Source organism: Sinocyclocheilus rhinocerous, unplaced genomic scaffold (genome assembly GCF_001515625.1).
Source record: "Sinocyclocheilus rhinocerous isolate Xijiao unplaced genomic scaffold, SAMN03320098_v1.1 scaffold95, whole genome shotgun sequence".
Classification (NCBI taxonomy): Eukaryota; Metazoa; Chordata; class Actinopteri; order Cypriniformes; family Cyprinidae; genus Sinocyclocheilus; species Sinocyclocheilus rhinocerous.
In genome coordinates, this window is record NW_015662004.1 from 1,836,400 (window position 1) to 1,852,552 (window position 16,153).

Below are 16,153 nucleotides of genomic sequence, written 5' to 3' on the forward strand. Positions count from 1 at the left end.
ATATATATATATATATATGTATGTATGTACTATATAAAAAATGTATTAATTTACTGTATATAGGAGAGAAGAATGACTAATCTGAGTATGATTTGAGATGTTAACAGTTGTCAGTTATTCGCAGCACACTCATAATGTTAATGCAGATAGGGGAGTATGTTCTTGTCCTATATTTTTATTTAGTACATATTCTGCAAAAATGTTGTCTCATACTCTCTTTCTCTCATTCGGGTTCACTTTATCCATTGCTGTTTTTCCCTTGCAATATCACTTTGGTGTTTATCCATTTATGGATGCAGGTCACTTTGCCATTTCTTTTCTGTCGCTGTAAGAATAAGTTATTTAAAGCAAATTCATCATTGGCATTTGGATTCAGTTGGCCCCTCCTCTGAGTGCTGCTCTGACAGGTGTTTATACGGCTTTTATCCTGTCCCCAACTCTTTGCTGAACAGACACTTTTGTCGTGCTGGCTGGTGAATTTTTTAACAGATCTCATGGCCACTTTCGCCTTTACGATTGCCAGGTTCACCAATTTACTATAATGGACTGAAGTAGAGAGACTGTGGGTATTCCAAATGATTTTGAGAGTGAAAGGAGAAAGTGAATGGAAAAATAAACAAGCGAATATAAAACGCTTTATTTGGAAGAGCCAGAGATTAATATTTCATAAGGGGCCGAGTATGTATCAAGCTCCTTTTTCACAGGCTGTAAAATAATTTCTGTGCTGTAGTTTGTGTCATTGGCTATTACTGCAAGCACCATATTCAGATCTTATTGTTGACTCGTATTATTCACACATTTTTAGGGATGGGAATCATAAAGAATTAAACCATTCTGGTTTCTAACAGTTCCATTATTGATTGTTTTAATACTTTTAAACAAGTAAGTATTTGAAGGGGAAAAAAGTCAGTGTGCCAAATGATGATAATTTCAATAATGAGTTCAGAAGGTTTCTTACATAAGATGTGTTTGTGTGATGTGACATTTTTTTCAGTGAATTTGTGTAGTCCTCTTAGTGGCGGCATAAGTGCAATCCAATAATTGGCCGTACTATTAAACAACAGTACTAAACAAAAAAAAAATGGTAACATTCATTAATATTAAAAATACTGCTGACAAAATGCTTAATGTCTGCAGCTTACCTCATCTGAATAATATGAGGCTCCATGTCATATAAACAACAAAGGCCATAACTATTTTTTTGTGACGCATTTGTATCTGTAAATGTACTTTTTATTTTAAAGGGGTCATATGATGTTGCCAAAAAGAACATTATTTGGTGTAATGAAATGTTTATGCGGTTTAAGGTTCAAAACACATTATTTTCCACATACTGTATGTTATTGTTTCTCCTCTATGCCCTGCCTTTCTGAAACGCGTCGATTTTTACGAAGCTCATCGGTCTGAAAAGCGAGGTGTGCTCTGATTGGCCAGCTATCCAGTTATACTGTCTTTTTACGCGTTGCGTTGCATCGTGCTGCGTAAACACAAAACCATGTCTGCATTTGTGATCGGAGAAATGTGTTTTATCATGAGAATGTACTGTGTGACTCTTAATATCTGTGACATCATCACAGTGGCTGTGTATCACTATAAATGAGTGCTTCTGACCGCAAAGGTTGTGCAGACGGCACACAGGCGCGCTAGATAATTAGTGGCAATGACAAAGGAGCAGGGCGCTGAGGCGTGGTCTAATGCGTCGTTGGTGCTGGGACAGGCATGTGCCCCCAAAGCTCCAGTGCTGCCCCATTATTAATGAATGACCTTTGCTGATGTTAAAGGGTTTGGGAGCAGAATTAACGTCTGCGCTCATTTGTTGCTGTCACATTCCTTCCCTAACTTTCTTTATGGTGTGCGAGAGATTGCTTTTTTTTAGGTAATACTATTAACTTATTTACTTAAAATCATGATGAGTCGCATTAGATTGAAGTATTCTTTCTGCATTCTGCTGTGACGTGCACTGTGGGGTCATTAAGTTTCTATTCTTCTTTCCATAGTGACGGTTTGTGATTGTTTTGGTCATTATTGTTGCTTTTGTTTACAACGAGTGAGTATTCAGGAAGTGTAAACAGTGGCACGCATCCTCCTCTACCCAGAAGCCCCTCTACGGCCAGCCAGACAGAGCTCACTTCTACCTTACTTCAAAGAAAAAGGAAAAAAGTTCAACTCTGAACCGTTTCCTACTGAGTCTTGTTAAAACCGTGTGTAAAAAAAGAGGCACTTCAAAGGACCGGTGCTGCTGACTGTCTCGAAAGCACAGAAAGGGTTTTTACTGGCTTGTTCTAGGTTATTAATCTCCACTGCACCTCACTAAATCTTAATTAGTTTGACGATGAAGAAAAAAGTCAGCTAACAAAAATAACATAAGAACTTACAGCTAATGTCCAGGTTCATCAAAATGTCCATCTGTAAATCGTCCAGTTGTGTTGTTGCCATTTGTTCAGTCTCCATTTGCTCTGAGAGAATAGGAGATGAGATATAAACACAGAAGTCATAAACATGCATATGTTCACCAGCAGCTCTTGTTGAACGTGTATGAACTGTGAACGTAGTGTCCTGTAGTCAGAAAGGTTTCAAGGGCTAAAGTCATGATGACTTCGGTGTTGTCTGGGACAATATTGTATTTTGGGAAATTAGCTTTTAAACTTTGTTTTTTTTGTTTTGTTTTTTTCTCTGTGAGTATGGTATACATCAAGTGAGTTTTATTGTTTTGGCCCAAACGTACATGTTGACACAATTGTTGTAGCTACAGAAATGTCTAATTCTCATGCAGGAAAACAACATAAGTTTTGATGACTCCTCCTGCACTACAGATTATTGTCCAATCAGATGCTCTTTAGAGTGAGAATGCCCCACCCCCCAATTACAAAACAAAATTTTATTGTCTACCAACAGCTGATCTGGCCACATATAACTTTCCATTATGGTCTGATTTCACCTTCAATGTGAACGTAGCTGTAATGGTTTTTTTTTTTGTACCTTATTTGTTCAATTAGAAAGAAGATCCTGATTAATGTAGGCTTTTTTATTTGGTTCCCAGTTTGTCCTCTCTTTCACCTCAGCAGGGTCAATGTGGCATATTAGCTGAACTGGAGGTGGTGTGTATTTCTCTCTCTCTTGCTGTACTTTGTGCTCTCTTTCACTAAATGTTTATATTTATATGTATTATATTTATATATCTATGCCTGGAATGGCTGCTTATGAGATAATTTCTTTTGCCTTGGGGGAGGAAGTGTTTTTTGTAGCGAATAAAAGCACTTCCTTCTCCCTTACAGGCCCGGATTTTATGTTTATCCATGTCGTGAGAAAGCTACCACGTTGTAATGCCTTTTCCAAAATTAGGCTGATGGCAGGAAACTCAAACTAAATAAATTGGTGTATAAATGGTGGAATGTGGTAAGGAAAAAAAACACAAGACATACGGCTAAAAAAAGGAGGTAATTTGCTATGGAAAGCTGTCGTACATTTCCGAAGACTGACTTTTGGCTTAAAAGGACAACATTCGCGTTGTGTTTGTTTGTTATCTTCATCTGTGTTGCTCTGTTACAGTCCTCCAGTGTTTCTGAGCTGAGCTGAAGTTGTAATTGTTTCCGTACTGCAACACTCTGCTCTTTGACTGGATTGTTTCCTGTGTGTAATCAGGCAGATCTATTGAACACTGATCACTAAGGTTATGTTAAGATTTAAAGCGCACTTCCTTGTCTGATTGGTGTAAATCACAAATTCGCATTGATCAGTGTTGCACATTTATTTCTTATCTTGTCATCACAGTGATTGACTGACACATTCTCATTTGTTGAAGCAACCATGGCATTTTAGATTGCTTCTACATGTCTTTTATTGTGCTCCACCGTGTTGCTTCAAAACTGCAATATTTTTACTGGCACTACTAGTGTTCATTTCTGCTTGGAACTGCATTGAATTTTATGTATGTACGCTAAGTGATCATTTCAAACCAGGCCTAATGTAACATCTCCTATGAATCCTCTGCTGCATAACAATATTGAAAAATCCTAAATTAGGCCAGATGACCAGATATCAGATATTTATCAGTATTAGAACCATATTTGAAAGGATCACAAATTGAATGCTAAAAATCCATTATTGTATGCTTTTCTGTTGTTTACATGCATGCAACAAGATGAGTAATTATCTGTGCCAGGTATCAGTGGAAGAAAAATAAAATTTTGTAATGGCGTAAATGCAGCCTTTGATTAAATACTAATCTATCACGTTGCCTCAAATAGTTTGAGCCAAGTTTCATGGTAAATGAAAACTGTGTATAAGACATTTTAATCAGATTGTTTAATAAATTTTTTTATTATTATTAGTCATTTGTATATTTTATCATTTTACATGTGTGTGCGCGCGCGCGCGCGTGTGTTTTATACACTACCATTCAAAAGTTTGGGGTCAGTAAGATATTTTTTTCAGAAGTGTCTGTTATAATAGCTGCAAATGATTTCTTTCAAATAAATGCTGTTCTTTTGAACTTTCTATTCATCAAAATCCTAAAAAAACATTCAGCTGATGGTGCAGGGATCGATTTCGTTCATCTCTGGATCTGAAATCTCTCATTCTTACACTTTAAGGACTCGGTCTCCCACAAACAAGCACATATTCACATTTCATGTGAGAACAACCTTACATATGTATACAACTGTTCAGATGATGCATGTGTCCCAAAATAGTTCTCTTCCTTGTGCAATATTTATAAAATCATACTTATAGAGAACCTTCACAGTTGATAAGCAAGTTAAATGAATTCTGGGTTTAATACATGTTAAGTTATATCGACAGACTTTGTGGCATGTTATTGTCATGGAAAATAATTTCAACTCCTTCCTTCCTTCCTTCCTCCTTTTTAAAAAAACAAAACAAAAAAACAAATTGCAGTAACCGTAATAGACTTAATACACTTACAAAGTATGTCTGGAGGAGCAGCCAAGGTTTAAAAGCAGAAATTTAATTTATTTAATAAAACCTGTAGTTTTATTAAAGCGCTCTTATATTTTTTAAATATAATAGTAGTTTTTATATTCCAAAAGTGTGTTATCCTTTTGCTTTCTGGGTATCCTTGTGTGTATTGACAGGTTTATCAGATTTAAATGGACATAACTTTATAGTGGCTTTACATAAACAGTTTATTGGTTATAACATTATAACAAGATTGGTTACCAAACACACAACCAAAAGTTTAGGTTCAGCTATTTTTTTAAAGAAATTAATACTTTTATTCGGCAAAGATTCATTAAATTGACCAGGAGTAACAATACAGACATTTTATAATGTTACAGAAGGTTTGTATTTCAAGTAAAATACTATTTTGTTCTTTTGAACTTTTCTATTCATCAAAAAAATCCTGAAAAAAAAAAAAAAGGTTTTTGAGCAGCAATATTAGCATATTAGACTGGTTTCTTAAGGATCATGTGACACTGAAGACTGGAGTAATGATGCTGAAAATTCAGCTTTGATCACAGAAATAAATTACATTTGAAAATATATTTAAATTTAGAAAAGGAATTTTAAATTGTAATCATTTCACACCGCACACTTTTGAATAGTAGTTTATGGTCTTAAACTCTTGTGGCTGCATATTCAAAACTGTATTTTTATCCCATTGGAAAGAATAGAAGAATTGTTATAGTTTGCAAATCTTTATTACCAATATTTCAGTCAGACCTTCAGGCATTTTGAATTTCTGTGCAGTCCTTTTACTTATAGATGCGCACTGTAAGGATATTACTTTTCCTTATTTTTGTTTTTACAAATGAATCAAAATAATTTTCTGTGATAATTGACACAACTTGTATTGAACCTGCCACCTTCCTTTAATATCCAACATAGTGGAGATTTACTTGTCAGCATGATTTAGATGACACCTACAGGTTTCATCTACATGTAACGAGAGGAGAGAAGCCAAAAAAGGTCTATTTTACGACTCATCCACATGACCAAAAAGATGGCCGATGTCAGTTTCAGCTTTGATGGCATATGAAGCACGGGGCAAATGTGCCCATAAATACTCCCTAACTGAGGAAACGGTGTGTCTGCATGTGTATGTGTGTATACGTTTTTGAGAGGTGCATCAATAATAGATGAGGCCTGCATGGACCTGTCTGCCAGACACGCAGCATTAGCAGATGGTCCTGAGAACTGAGCCTCGGTCGCCACGGCGACACCAGCAGATGCCACTCACTCGCACCCACACACGGGCTGCAGTCTGTGTACCACGGTAAAACTGATTTACCATGATCACTTTTCTTAATATAATTAGGAATCTTTTAGTAAGTATTTCTTTTTGGAAAAAATAAATGCATACAGTACCGTAAAAAGAACATTCCATGAAAAGTTTTGTACTTTTTCATCATGTGGGTGTACATTTAAAATGTTTTTTTTATTTGGATAGTATTAATGGTGAAAGTGACAATTTGACAAATAACAATGGCATTTTCAGTGCAATTTTAACCATTATAAATTCTGTGGAAAAGAATACGCAACTCGTTAAGCAAGTAATACTTGATTCTAATTTTTAACACTTAATACTGTATAATGTGAAATGTAGGGGTTTACTAACTTTATCCACACAATTGTAAATCATTACAAAAATGTACATTACAAGTGCCTTTTATTAAACTACAGTATATATTGTCTTTCATCTATTAACATTGATGAAATGAAATGTATTAATATCACTTATAGGTAAGTTTGATTCAGTCAAACGAGTCTGTTCTTTTGAAAGGCTCACTGCAATGAACTTTCAAAATAGAGATTCAATAATTCACTTACGTCATCACTTAGTAAAATATTTAGTTAAACACTACTGCACTATTTTCCCCTTACATTAAATGGGTTGTTGTGGGGTGTTTAAGCTGATCATTTGTTTAATTTAAAAGATATTGCCCTGTAGATACTGTAGGGAGTAAACTGTAATGGAGCTTACTTTTTTCTAAAGTGTAGCTTGAATGATGTTGAACTATTTACAAAGTAGCTTTCCTTAGCACTGGACACCACCAAATGTTGCCCGTTTGTGTATGTGTATGTTCTCCTCCCCCTCTTCATTTAACCATTAGATGTGTTTGTAGAAATGTGAACTCACTCTCTCAGTGTCTCTGTGTTTTTGCAACAAAGAACAACATGTTTTCCACCGGTTCTGCTCCACTTACAAGGAAAACTAAAACAATCCATCAGTTGTCAGGATCACTGGACCAACTGTGGGAGAACTAAATGGATCCTGGGTCTGGGAGTCTTCCCTCATGTTTCAGGGTGTCTTCCTGAGTCTGCAGTTGTGCTCATATACTTGGAGATGGAACTCACAGAAGTGATCCAACTTGCATCCCCCTCACAATAGGAAAGAATAATCACATCCCAGTTGATCTAAACATTAAATGGAGAGCAAATTGAAGCTTTTCCTCTTCAGAAACCTCTTCTACCCTCAGAGTAATCTCATGTATGTTCTAGAATTTTAGACTAAATGAAATGTCCCTGTTCTCAGATTTCCCAAGATGCAAAAGGTTCCAAAAGTCAGAGATTTTACTATAAACTAAAACATTTCTCATCAGATTCTTCGGACCAAATGATCTGAGGTTTTCATTCAAGTTTATAACTGTACACTGTAATAAATTATTTTTCAAAGTTGTATATTAAAACAGATTATTGGAGTAAAAAAAAAAAATCTTAAATTTTTTTTACTTCCAAAATATGTTTAATTCAATGCGTTACTTCCATTTCTTTGTAGCCGTTTGAAATTTACTAGCCATTTCGGAGTGAAAATCATTTCTTCACCTGTTTCTACACCTTTCAGTGTATATTCTTATTGTATGCCAACAATTATCTAATTTTTGTCTAATTTTAAGCAAATTTAGAAGTGTCTTACACTTAAATGAAAGAACTGAAAACCAGTCTCATGAGCTCTAAAAGAGCCGTTATTAGGGCATTATGTATGATAATTCATGCTTCTGTATACATTTAAGAATTATTTTCTTAATATTTTTACCAGTCAGTTTCGGTTTACATTTGAAAATACGAATTCTGTCATAACTTAATTGCAACATATGTTTCCTTGCACTGCATAAAAGAGGTTCTTTATTCAAGAACGTCTCCTTGAAGACCTTCTAAAAGAAGAAAACTAAATAAAAAAAAAAATATATATATATACTTAAACGCATGTACAAAACAAACACAACCGCTCGCAGCTCTAAATAATGAAACACACATCCAGCGAGAAACGGCAGCGGTGAACAGGACTTGGAGAGCTGCTGACCAGCATTATCGCCCGCAGACATTTGAGTCTGCCCCGCTTTAAAACATTCCTATTTACGGCGTGACGGCACAGAAATAAATAAATGTGTTAATATGTTGGGAAGGCTGGTTGGAGGGACCGCTGGTGCTGTTTGGTTTTTCAAAGAGCCGTTATTAGGGCATTATGTATGATAATTCATGCTTCTGTATACATTTAAGAATTATTTTCTTAATATTTTTACCAGTCAGTTTCGGTTTACATTTGAAAATACGAATTCTGTCATAACTTAATTACAACATATGTTTCCTTGCACTGCATAACAGAGGTTCTTTATTCAAGAACGTCTCCTTGAAGACCTTCTAAAAGAAGAAAACTAAATAAAAAAAAATATATATATATATACTTAAACGCATGTACAAAACAAACACAACCGCTCGCAGCTCTAAATAATGAAACACACATCCAGCGAGAAACGGCAGCGGTGAACAGGACTTGGAGAGCTGCTGACCAGCATTATCGCCCGCAGACATTTGAGTCTGCCCCGCTTTAAAACATTCCTATTTACGGCGTGACGGCACAGAAATAAATAAATGTGTTAATATGTTGGGAAGGCTGGTTGGAGGGACCGCTGGTGCTGTTTGGTTTTTCTGTGATGATGCCATTTATCACGCGCTGACAGCCCGTTTGTGAAGTGCTGCGCTACGCGGTCCACTTCAACTCACCATCCCGCCGTCTCAGCTCTCTGGGAGAATGCATAAACGAGACGTCACGATGCAGAACGACTAGCATACCTTGCCCGTGGGACTTCCAGGGCGAAAAACACTAGAGATTCTCCACAGTCAGATGTACGCACAAGTTGATGACAGATTTTGTATTTATTTAATGTTTTTCCTGAAGAACATGCTGTCTGTCTGCTTTCTGTGTTGTCTTGGCGAAATGTGTGAGGGACCTAGGACATACCCTAGGGTTACTCCATATAATCAGGTGTGAGAAAGGGAAAATAGAGGTTCAAATGCATCATGAGGATGTTCCAGGAGTTTTTCCATGTAGAGGTGAACTATTGAAAGAGGGCACATTCCTGTAACCTTCAGTTTTTTTAGCGTGGATGTGTGTGTGCAGGTTCAAGCAAATAATACAGGTGGTGATTTATGATTTTCAGTGCAGTGAGATGCGACTTGACATTTTCCTGCTGTGGCGTAGCCCAGTTCTGGCTCCATGCTTCATTACGTGAGCCTCCCCACGCGATTCCCGACCCAGTAAAAATAAGCCTGCTCACCTCAGCTATGAGTGAATGAGCATGTGTGGATCTGTCTCGGGGGTGGGCGGCTTCATTGTGCTCCGCTATTCTCACCTTCCCCGAAATTTCCATATGGCCATGATGCCACTGCTCCAGTTAACCCTTAAATACACACACACGGCTGACAGCAACTTTCAAAGTCTTACCGCTCCATGCTTCATTACGTGAGCCTCCCCACGCGATTCCCGACCCAGTAAAAATAAGCCTGCTCACCTCAGCTATGAGTGAATGAGCATGTGTGGATCTGTCTCGGGGGTGGGCGGCTTCATTGTGCTCCGCTATTCTCACCTTCCCCGAAATTTCCATATGGCCATGATGCCACTGCTCCAGTTAACCCTTAAATACACACACACGGCTGACAGCAACTTTCAAAGTCTTACCTGGTAAGATAAAGGAAACTGATAAATAAGTAAACAATCACATCTGTGAGCACAAATGGTTGACATTTGACGCGATGCAGATCATTTCTTATTTATGGGTGTTTTCATGTCCCTCGACCCACTTGCACAGGTCATATGACTAATTCCTAAAATTAGGTGATGCATATCTGTGCTCTATACACTCTTGGTTTTACTACTACTACTTCTAGCTAATAATAAAATCACATCCTTTGATTCCAGTAAGTGTTAAAGACTCATTAAATCAATCGAGTCAAAGTGTTTTTAAGCTTTTTACAGGTTATTTATATTTAGAAATGTGCAATGACAGACTTCTCACTGGTAGCGTATGCAAGTTTTCTCCAATCATTTAGTAATAATATGGGGGGAAAAAATCTGCCGTTACTACTGTTACATCATGAAAAATATACAGTGTCTTCTAGAAATGAAACAAAAACATTGACTCATCCTCTACTACACATTTTGCAATTCAGTCAAATGTTCTGACACTGCTGGAATTGACTCATTTTTATGGGGATATTCCAGAATGTTGGCTCTTCACTTGGTGTCTGAAGGAATGTACTTTTGTTGTTGTTGTTGTTTTTATAAATATATATACAGTATGTAGCCTAAAATTATGTGCACATGTTCTTTAAATAAATGTAAAAAATTCCAATTATTACTTCCTGACTACTTAAATTAGTACATTAGCACCCAACTAGCAAGTAGCAAATCATGGTTTGTAGCTGTGATGTACCCAGAGTCTATGTTTAAAAAGTGGGAAATGTGTGAGCACACATTATTATATATTGCACTTTTCAAGTGATTTCATGGCTTTTTAATCTGCCATGAGCCTTATGATCTCAGAAAAGTAAAGTAGAGGCATAAGTAGGCAGTCTTTAGCGTACAGTATTACCTTTGCAAAACTACAGTCTCTGCAGAAATTCATTATTCTTAATTAGCATTTCTGTAAACGGCATCAACCCCCATCATTTGCCATACAGGAAAATCTCTGCGGTGCATTTCCACTAACAGTCGCGAACGCAGCAATTTGTTGGAGTTGTTTTAGTTATTACTTCAGTTGTTCAGCGAGAGAGGAGGGGAAACTAGAGTAGAACATTCCTAGACACTGCTTTGTCTTCACAAACACACATCCAGACACCTATTATTCACTATTATCTTTTAACAATGAAATTTACTGCTGTTTGAATTCTTTAATGCAGCCTGGAGGTAATCTCCCATGATTCCCCACTAGACAGCCACTTTAGTGAGCTCTTTAACTCCCTTTCAACTGCCTTTACTCATCTATTCATTCGTTTTACAATTACATACTCCAACTTTAACAGCCAACAACAACCTGTGTTTGGGTTTTATTTAGTCTTGTAGTGCTGATAAGGTGTGTTAGTCAAGTGTGTATGTGTGTAGGAGAGGGTTTTTGCTTGTAACATTGTGCATGTGCACTCAAGGTGTGGGATGCCAAGTGTAGGCTTTCTTGTAAAAAGAAATCACTATTTTGGAACAAAAAGAAAGGCAACAAACAGGAAGACCATTAAGACGTAAAATTTCACTGAATTAGAGAAGATAGTGCCCATGTTGCTAGTCATTTCGTCTAATTGGTGAGAGGTGCTCGCTCATATCTACTTCGTGTTGAACACCTCCGGGACAGTGGAGCTTCAGAGGCGTGGGTTTTTATAAATTGCTGGGGTGATATGAGTTTCAGGCTGTGATGCGTGAGCTCTACAACATCAAGGAGGTGAATATATTAAGAAAGTCACAAAGAACCTGCATTCATACCATTCAGACTACTGGTCAACCAAAACAATTTTGTGATTTCTTGAACATTTAAACCTTGACATGTGCTTGTACATGAACATTTGTGATATTTGCCTGAAATAGATTTCTAGAACACTTTTTAACTTTATGAAGGGCAATATTTTCCTAACCGTATTAAATGTACGTCGTCATTTGTCAAATTCTTAATTTTTTATCAATACATTCAGTTAGAATAATAAGACTCTGCATGGTTGTTAACATTCAAATGAAATCAGTATCAACAAACTCCATCTTTCCACTTCCATCTTACCTCAGATGGTTGGTTTGATGATGATAAGAGGTTCCATAAATGCATTTACACAGTAAAATTGCAAATGTATAAATAATGTTATAAGTTTAATGTTTTACTTTTTTAAAGGGGTCATATGATGCGATTTCATTTTTTCCTTTCTCTTTGGAGTGTTACAAGCTGTTGGTGCATAAAGAAGATATGTAAAGTTGTAAAGACTAAAGTCTCAAATCCAAAGAGATATTCTTTATAAAAGTTAAGAGTTAGCCACACCTACCTAAAACGGCTCGTTCGAACACGCCCCCACATCTTTTAACAATGAAATTTACTGCTGTTTGAATTCTTTAATGCAGCCTGGAGGTAATCTCCCATGATTCCCCACTAGACAGCCACTTTAGTGAGCTCTTTAACTCCCTTTCAACTGCCTTTACTCATCTATTCATTCGTTTTACAATTACATACTCCAACTTTAACAGCCAACAACAACCTGTGTTTGGGTTTTATTTAGTCTTGTAGTGCTGATAAGGTGTGTTAGTCAAGTGTGTATGTGTGTAGGAGAGGGTTTTTGCTTGTAACATTGTGCATGTGCACTCAAGGTGTGGGATGCCAAGTGTAGGCTTTCTTGTAAAAAGAAATCACTATTTTGGAACAAAAAGAAAGGCAACAAACAGGAAGACCATTAAGACGTAAAATTTCACTGAATTTGATCGGCTGTTTTCTACTACAGAAATACATACTGTTAATAGCATTGTTTTTATCATGTATATTTTATAATATATAACTTAATATATTTATATTTTTTGTTTTACTATAATAATTATATAATTAGATTTGTATATTAAAATACATTTTGAAATTTTACAGATATTGAAGTCATTTCAACAAACAGAACATGGGATGTTACATTTGTTTTATACTTGTTCACAAATAATAAACTAAAAAAATGTTAACAACATTTTTAATTGTGTAATTATTATAAATAGCTTTTTTTATTACCTTAAATTAACTGAGACTAAATGTAATATTTCTAATAATTTAGAAATGTTTCACTATTAAAGTGAACTGCCAAAACTACAGAATTGTTGTTGTTTTTTTAATTATGAAAAACTGGTAATTATGACGAAAAGCACCTATGATATACACTTTGACATATTCATTTTAACATAAAATATTGATGTTAAAATACTCAAATGCAGTTCATATAGTGTATATAATTAAAGTATATCTTGGCACTTCTCTCTAAGACGGAGACATCCTGCAAAGTTGCAATGTTTTCATGACAGTCAATTGTTCATGGTCACGGTGGCATAATCTGTCCAAACAGCTCCGTTCCTAAGAGGTCGAGAGTTATCGATTCCGGCCACGGTCATATTTCATCTCCATGAACGTTTTTAATTTACGTGGATCTGCTCTTATGGATTATAGGCTATAGAGAGGAGACGCACACCTGGCTCTGATGTCAAGCTTGTATGACTCTCCATATTCGTCCGCTCCTTTAATCCCGACCTTCTTGTTAGCCTTAATCAGATTCAATGTTTTTAATGGAACATATGCAAATGATTGTTTTTATCTTATTTCCACTGATTAAATAGTCCACCGCAGCGATTGTGTTTCAAACACTCACCTCAATCCCACCCTTAAAAACATCACTAATCATAAATGAAGTACTTTGACTACTTTACATAAAGCCAGTTAGGGAGGAGAGGGGCTAATCAAGAGTAGATCAAACGACTCGTCTTTAATTGAAGTGCAAAAACGGACCACCTCCTTTTTTTTGTTCGTAGGGCCAATTCAGGCAGCGGCTCTCACGGCTCTATCAGGAGGCCTGCTTCTCTTCCCACAACTCCCAGAAGTCCAAGAAGCTACAGACATATGAAATGATGGAAAAATGCAATGATAATTTAAATATGAAACCAAACCACCAGCGGGTGGCGGCAAGTCACTGTCTTAATGAGTGGTCAAGTCATTGATTCAACCGATTCGTTCAAACGGCTGATTCATTCAATAAATGAAGCAAGTGACTGTCTTTATGAATGGCTCACTGAATCATTGACTCACCCGATTTGTTCAAAAATACTGAATCATTCAGTAACGAAACACTGTTGTGTGTTGCTCGGAGATGCGCGACTGTTCTGCTGTGGCTTTGTTTTTTCGTTAGAGAAATGGAGTAAAAACAGTCAGTAATGTGTCTAAAATGTAAGTCAGTTAATACTAACTACTTGTTTATTGTTGTATAAAATCAATGTCACATTTGCAATCCTGCTGATAGTTGGGAAAACATCACTCTTGGTTGTGTGATGCTGCTTACCTATATCATATATTACATAGAATATTTATCCTTTTTTCCCTACCGCAGTATGATTGTTTCTTTTTGTGTGCTGTTGCGCAGTCACCGTTTACACTGAAAGTAATAAAATCAGAATCATTCTCAGTTTAGGTGCTGCCCTAGTTATTGTTTGTTATTTACGTTTTAATCATGTTACTTGTCTGGTAAAATAAAAGTTATCTTAAAAAATAAAATTCTTTCACTTGCCCATTCACAAAATTCACTTGTCCCGGACAAGCGTTAATGTCGAGCCCTGATTTAAAGAAAGTACATAAGATACATTACACTAATTTGCACAACAGTTACTTACATGTGTATATATATTTAAATATTCATTTAAATAAATTTTTTTGAGAGTAATTAATGTATTCATTTATAAATGAATTAAACTGATCAAAAGTGACATTAAAGACTTTTACAGTGGTACAAAAATTATGAACATACAGGTACTATTTATTAAAGAATCATGAAGGGAAAAAAAGGATCATGGTTTCCACAAAAATATTAAGCAGCACAACTGTTTTCAACATTAATAATCAGAAATATTTCTCCTGCAGCAAATCAGCATATTAGGATTTCTGTAGGATCATGTGGCACTGAAGACTGGAGTAATGATGCTGAAAATTCATACATTTAAAAATATATTCAAATTGAAAGCCGTTATTTTTAACTGTAATAATGTTTCACAACCTTACTGTTTTGACTAATTTTGATTTTTTTTTAAAAGTTAAAAAAATGCAAACTTTTGAATGGTAGTTGTATGTGTGTATAATAATAATAATAATAATAAATAACTCTATGCTGTAACTGTCAGATTTTGGAACTGACACAATTGGTTATTATACATTAATCTCAAAAAGGCCAAATACCAGTTAACTTGGGGGAAAACATCTCTGAAAATAACTGAAGCGCAACAGGCAAATGTTTCCATCTTAATTTTATTACTCAAAGAAAAATAAAACAAAACCTACCAAGATGTCCATAGGGGTGTTCTATTCGTTGTGGCATGTGCAAGGCTGTAATAAGTGTCTGTTGCCACTTTAAAACAAGATTCAACATCATTGATAGCTGCCGATTTGTGATTGCATTACCTATGGAGTTGCTAGAAATGTTTAAAAATAGATTTGAAGAGGCAGCGTTTTATTTTCAATTGATACGTGTCATTTTTCATCGTTGTATTTACAAGCATGCTCGCTCTGGGTGTGCATAAGTGTACTTCTCGTCACTAAAAATGTATCCACGTAATAACAACGTCAGGATAGCAAACGCTAATGCATTTTTACAAGTCTTTATAAACGGGTAAAAACAGAAGGGCGAGTACTGTAATACTGTGTTTATAGCAACATCAAATGAACACCTTTTTTCACTTTTTAAGTTAAGGAGCAATAAAGAAAACATTGTCGCGGGGCAAAGTAAGACAGCAAAGACGTACAAAGAACGTTTGTTTCAAAATCACTTCAGCATCTGTTTTAAATGCTGATTAAAAGACAATGGAAAACAACAAACCAGACAATAAAATAAACACCAGAATAATAAACATAGGGAAGGGAAACGACAACATGAGGAAAATATTTCTACACTTTCTAAAAAAAATACAACAAATTAGAAAAAAGGAAATGTTGATATAGAATCCCTTTCTCAAAAGGCAAAACAACAAATGTAGACAATGTTTATTAAAGAAGCACATGTCTTATTTGGAGTCTGTCCACATAATATTTGTCTCTTTTGTCCCTTCATGTAGAGGTGCTGTGGATAAAGTTCTCTACACAGACTCGTCAAGACGGTTGTGCTGTTCAGAATCACTGGTGCACAGAATCATGGGGGATCAGCAGATAACACTCAATAATAA